Below are 6,455 nucleotides of genomic sequence, written 5' to 3'. Positions count from 1 at the left end.
GGGTGGCCATGTTGCTGGGGATCATAAATGTCCTGTGCGAGTGAGACAAGTTGAGTTTGCCAGGGTGACAGCAGTGCAGATAGTGTCAGGCTGAGGCAGTGAGGAAAGTAGAGGATGGAGGGGTGAGGGAGCCTGAGAGGATCCCTGTGAGTAGTAGGCCAGTAGAGTGACCCAAACAGTTTGTGCTTTAGTAAGGTTGGCTTCTTGGTGTTTATTGCTATGGTCATTAATTGTACCGCACAGATGGAAATGAAATCCCAGAAGATTTAATTGGTAGTAGCAGCAGCAGATATATTTTTGGGTATCAGAGATTTTAGTGCATAAAAACTACAATGGGTTTTGAGAGATGAATTTCCAGCCTCCCAGACCGACGGCCTGGTGTAGGATTTATTGGGGCCAAAGTAGTGGGAAGGTGTGTTGGGGATAGTGGTATATATACAGAACCAGTCAAAAGTTTGGACACACCTACTCATTTAAGGGTTTTCTTTATTTTTACTATTTTCTACGTTGTAGAATAATAGTTAAGACATCAAAACTATGAAATAACACACAGAATCATGTAGTAACCAAAAAAAGTGTTGAACAAATCTAAATATATTTTATATTTGAGATTCTTCAAAGTAGCCACCATTTGCCTCGATGACAGCTTTGCACACTCTTGGCATTCTCTCAACCAGCTTCATGAGGAATGCTTTTCCAACAGTCTTGAAGGAGTTCCCATATATGCTGAGCACTGCTTTTCCTTCACTCTGAGGTCCAACTCATCCCAAACCATCTCAATTGGGTTGAGGTTGGGTGATTGTGGAGGCCAGGTCATCTGATGCAGCACTCCATCACTCTCATTCTTGGTCAAATAGCCCTTACACAGCCTGGAGGTGTGTTGGGTCATTGTCCTGTTGAAAAACAAAAGATAGTCCCACTAAGCTTAAACCAGATGGGATGGCGTATCGCTGCAGAATGCTGTGGTAGCCACGCTGGTTAAGTGTGCCTTGAATTCTAAATAGATCACAGACAGTGTCAACAGCAAAGCACCATCACACCTCCTCCTCCATGCTTCACGGTGGGAACCACATGAGGAGATCCGTTCACCTACTCTGCGTTTCACAAAGATTTCACCACCCAAGCTGTTGGTGGAGGTAACGCACCATCCTCTCTGGCACCATTCGACATCCTGTCTCATCTCGTATATCTTGCATCATCTGTGGCATGAGAATCTATCTGCTGGAGTCAGACCCTATTGCAAAAAAAGGGAGAAGGGGAACATTAAACCACCATCTAATCCTGCACTTATACGCTATTCCCAAAAACCCACCACCCCATCCCTCGATCCTACACCAGGCCGTCCCTGTAGATATTTTGCACTAAAATCTCTCACATCCAAATATTTATCTGCTGCTGCAACTACTACATCTACAGTGTCTTCAGGAAGTATTCATACCGCTATACTTTTTCCACATTTTGTTGTGTTAGAGTGAGATTAACATGGATTTAATTTTATTTTTTGGGGTCTAAATCACAAAAAAATGAGAAATTAATGAAAAATGTAACAATAATCTATATCTTTATTAGATAAGTTTTCACCCCCCTGAGTTAAAAACACCTTTGTCAGTGATTAAAGCTGTGAGTCACACCTGAACTGTACAAAATTGGCACATTATTCTTTTTAAAATTCTTCAATCTCTGTCAAGTTTGTTGTTGATCATTGTTAGACAGCCATTTAAGTCTTCCTATAGATTCTCAAGACGATTTAAGTCAAAACTGTAACTAAGCCACTCAGGAACATTCAATGTTGTCTTGGTAAGCAACTCCAGTGTAGATTTGGCCTTGTGTTTGAAGTAATTGTCCTGCTGAAAGGTGAATTTGTCTCCCAGTGTATGTTGGAAAGCAGACTGAACTGGGTGTTCCTCTAGGATTTTGCCTGTGCTTAGCTGAATTCTGTTTCTGTTTAACCTAAAAATAAAATCCCTAGTCCTTGCTGATGACAAGCATACTCATAACATGATGCAGCCACCACCATGCTTGAACAGTGGTACTCAGTGATGTGTAATGTTGGATTTTCCCCAAACATAACACTTTGTATTCAGGACATGAAGTTAATTTCTTTGCCACATTGTTTGCCTTGTTGCAAACAGGATTCATGTTTTGGAATATTTTTATTCTGTTCAGGTTTCCTTCTTTTCAATTTGTCATTTAGGTTAGTATTGTGGAGTAATTTACAATGTTGTTGATCCATCCTCAGTTCTCTCATATCACAACCATTAAACTCTGTAACTGTTTTAAAATCACCATTGGCCTCATGGTGAAATCCCTGAGCAGTTTCCTTCCTATCTGACGCCTGTATCTTTGTAGTGACTGGGATTTGTACACCATCCAAAGCCTAATTCATAACTTCACCATGCTCAAACGGATGTTGAGTCATTTTTAATTTATTTGTACACATCTACCAATCGTTGCCGTTCTTTGCGAGGTATTGAAAAACCTCCCTGGTCTTTGTGGTTCAATCTGTGCTTAAATTCACTACTCGATTGAGAAATCTTACAGATAATTGTAGGTTTGGAGTACAGAGATGGGGTAGTCATTGAAAAATCATGTTAACCATTATTATTGAACACGGAATGAATCCATGCAACTTATGTGATCTGTTAAACACAGTTTTATTCCTGAACTTATTTAGGCTTGTATACATCATTCCTCACTGAGTTCCCTGAATTCCTATTGGGCCTTGTAGTGATGGCAGATAATATTCACATTTTTGGTGACTTTAACATTCACATGGAATAGTCCACAGACTCACTCCAAAAGGCTTTCGGAGCCATCATCGACTCAGTTGGGTTTGTCCAACATGTCTCTGAACTTACTCACTGCCACAGTCACTCTGGACCTAGTTTTGTCCCGTGGAATAAATATTGTGGATCTTAATGTTTTTCATCATAATCCTGGACTATTAGACCACCATTTTATTACATTTGCAATCACAACAAATAATCTGCTCAGACCCCAACCAAGGACCATCAAAAGTCGTACTTTAACTTCTCGGACAACCCAAAGATTCCTATATGCCCTTCCAGACCCCCTCCGCCTACCCAAGGACGTCAGAGTACAAAAATCGTTTAACCACCTAACCGAGGAACTAAATTTAACCTTGCATAATACTATAGATGCAGTCACACCGCTAAAAACAAAAAACATTTGTCGAAAGAAACTAGCTCAATGGTATACAGAAAATACCCGAGCCCTGAAGCAAGCTCCCAGAAAATTGGAACAGATATGGCTCTACACCAAACTGAAAGTCTTCTGACTAGTGTAACAGGGTTATAATTGGATGGCTTTCACTTCAGTAGTGATAAATTCATTAACTTCTTTGACGAAAAGATCATGATCATTAGAAATCAAATTACGGACTCATCTTTAAATCTGCGTATTTCTCCAAAGCTCAGTTGTCATAAGTCTGCACAACACTGCCAGGACCTAGGATCAAGGGAGACACTCAAGTTGTTTAATGCTATATCTCTTGACACATTGATTAAAATAGTCATGGCCTCTAAACCTTCAAGATGCATACTGGACCATATTCCAACTAAACTACTGAAAGAGCTGCTTCCTGTGCTTGGCCCTCCTATGTTGAACATAATAAACGGCTCCCAACCCACCGAATGTGTACCAAACTCACTTAAAGTGGCAGTATTCTGGCCTCTCTTGAAAAAGCCAAACTTTGACCCAGAAAATATAAACTATCGGCCTATATTGAATCTCGAATTCCTCTCAAAGAAATTCAAAAAAGCTGTTGCGCAGCAACTCATTGCCTTTCTGAAGACAAACAATACGAAACATTTCAGTCTGGTTTGAGACCCCATCATAACACTGAGACTGCACTTGTGAAGTTGGTAAATTACCTTTTAATGGCGTCAGACCAAGGCTCTGCATCTGTCCTCGTGCTCCTAGACCTTAGTGCTGCTTTTGATACCATCGATCAGCACGTTCTTTTGAAGAGATTGGAAACTCAAATTGGTCTAGACGGACAAGTTCTGGCCTGGTTTAGATCTTATCTGTCGGAAAGATATTAGTTTGTCTCTGTGAATGGTTTGTCCTCTGAGAAATCAAATGCACATTTTGGTGTTCCTCAAGGTTCTGTTTTGGGATCCCTATTGTTTTCACTATATATTTTACCTCTTGGTGATGTCATTCGGAAACATACAGCTGTACATTTCGATGAAAAATGGTGAAGCCCCAAAATTGCCCTCCCTGGAAGCCTGTGTTTCAGAAGTTGATGGCGGCAAATTTTTTACTTTTAAACTTGGACAAAACAGAGATGATAGTTCTAGGTCCCAAGAAACAAAGAGATCTTCTGTTGGATCTGACAATGAATCTTGATGGTTGTACAGTCATCTCAAATAAAACTGTGAAGGACCTCGGCGTTACTTTGGACCCTGATCTCTCTTTTGACGAACATATCAAGACTGTTTCAAGGATGTCTTTTTTCCATCTACGTAACATTGCAAAAATCTGAATCTTTCTGTCCAAAAATGATGCAGAAAAATGTATCCATGCTTTTGTCACTTCTAGATTAGACTACTGCAATGCTCTACTTTCCAGCTACCCAGATAAAGCATTAAATAAACTTCAGTTAGTGCTAAACATGGCTGCTAAAAACCCAAAATTTGATCATATTACTCCAGTGCTAGCCTCTCTACACTGGCTTCCTGATAAGGCAAGAGCTGATTTCAAGGTTTTACTGCTAATCTACAAAGCATTACATGGGCTAGCTCCTACCTATCTTTCCAATTTGGTCCTGCCGTACATACCTACACATACGCTACGGTCACAAGACGCAGGCCTAATTATTGTCCCTAGAATTTCTAAGCAAACAGCTGGAGGCACGGCATTCTCCTATAGAGCTCCATTTTTATGGAATGGTCTGCCTGTCCATGTGAGAGACGCAGACTCTGCCTCGACCTTTAAGTCTTTATTTAAGACTCATCTCTTCATTAGGTCCTATGATTGAGTGTAGTCACTTGAGTGTGCTGCTTCACTGATGTGATCTTCCTGTCCGGGTTGACGCCCCCCACGGGTTCATGCCATAGGGGAGATCTTTGTGGGCTATACTCGGCCTTGTCTCAGGATAGTTAGTTGGTGGTTTGAAGATATCCCTCTAGTGGTGTGGAGGCTGTGCTTTGGTAAAGTGGGTGGGGATATATTCTACCTGGTTGGCCCGGTCCGGGGGGTATCGTTGAACGGGGCCACAGTGTCTCCCGACCCCTCCTGTCTCAGCCTACAGTATTTATGCTGGAGTTTATGTGTTGGGGGGCTTGGGTCAGTCTGTTATATCTGGAGTATTTCTCCTGTCTTATCTAGTGTCCTGTGTGAATTTAAGAATGCTCCCGCTAATTCTCTCTCTCTTTCTCTCTTCTCTCAGAGGACCTGAGCCCTAAGACCATGCCTCAACACTACCTGGCATGATGACTCCTTGTTTACCCCAGTCCACCTGGTCGTGCTGCTGCTCCAGTTTCAACTGTTCTGCCTGCGGCTATGGAACCCTGATCTGTTCACCAGATGTGCTACCTTGTCCCGTACCTGCTGTTTTCAACTCTCTCTCAACGGACCTGCTGTCTAGCTTTGAATGATCGGCTATGAAAAGCCAACTGACATTTACTCCTGAGGTGCTGACCTGTTGCACCCTCCACAACCACTGTGATTATTATTATTTGACCCAGCTGGTCATCTGTCAACGTTTGAACATCTTCACCATGTACTGTTATAATCTCCACCCGGCACAGCCAGAAGAGGACTGGCCACCTTTCAGAGCCTGGTTCCTCTCTAGGTTTCTTCCTAGGTTCCCACCTTTCTAAGGAGTTTTTCCTTGCCATCATGCTTCTACATCTGCATTGTTCACTGTTTGGGGTTTTAAGCTGGGTTTCTGTATAAGCACTTTGTGACATCGGCTGATGTAAAAAGGGCTTTATAAATACATTTGATTGATTGATTACATTTGCACTGATGTCAGAATGATTAGAGGGACAATAGAGTGCTGAGTACCAGGCAGGTAGCAAGTTTGGTAGGCTACTAACCAGCAGCCGCATCATAAGGGCTTTATAAATACAATTTGATTGATTGACACACAGCAATTGTATTAGTTGATTTTTTCTTATGATCCCTGGAGACGAATGTGAAACCAGCAATATGGAAGCAAACTGAAAATCATAACACCATGTATTGCAGGACCCTAGTGTAGCAGATCAATGCTCTCTCGTCCATCTTCTATTGACTCCTCATTGACTCCTCTTTGACTAGCAGAAGATCAGGCTTCCCATCCTCCATGTCTCCATGTCTGACTGTAAGAGATACAGAGGGAGAGGATGTTGGACTTAGAAGTCTGATATCAGCATCTTCTGGGCAATGTTAGTTGATATGATACTATACAAACGTGTATATTTCCCGTGTGGCTCAATTCGTAGAGC

The sequence above is a fragment of the Oncorhynchus clarkii genome, chromosome 10 (assembly GCF_045791955.1).
Source record: "Oncorhynchus clarkii lewisi isolate Uvic-CL-2024 chromosome 10, UVic_Ocla_1.0, whole genome shotgun sequence".
Classification (NCBI taxonomy): domain Eukaryota; kingdom Metazoa; phylum Chordata; class Actinopteri; order Salmoniformes; family Salmonidae; genus Oncorhynchus; species Oncorhynchus clarkii.
Note: the sequence above shows the minus strand (reverse complement) of the source record.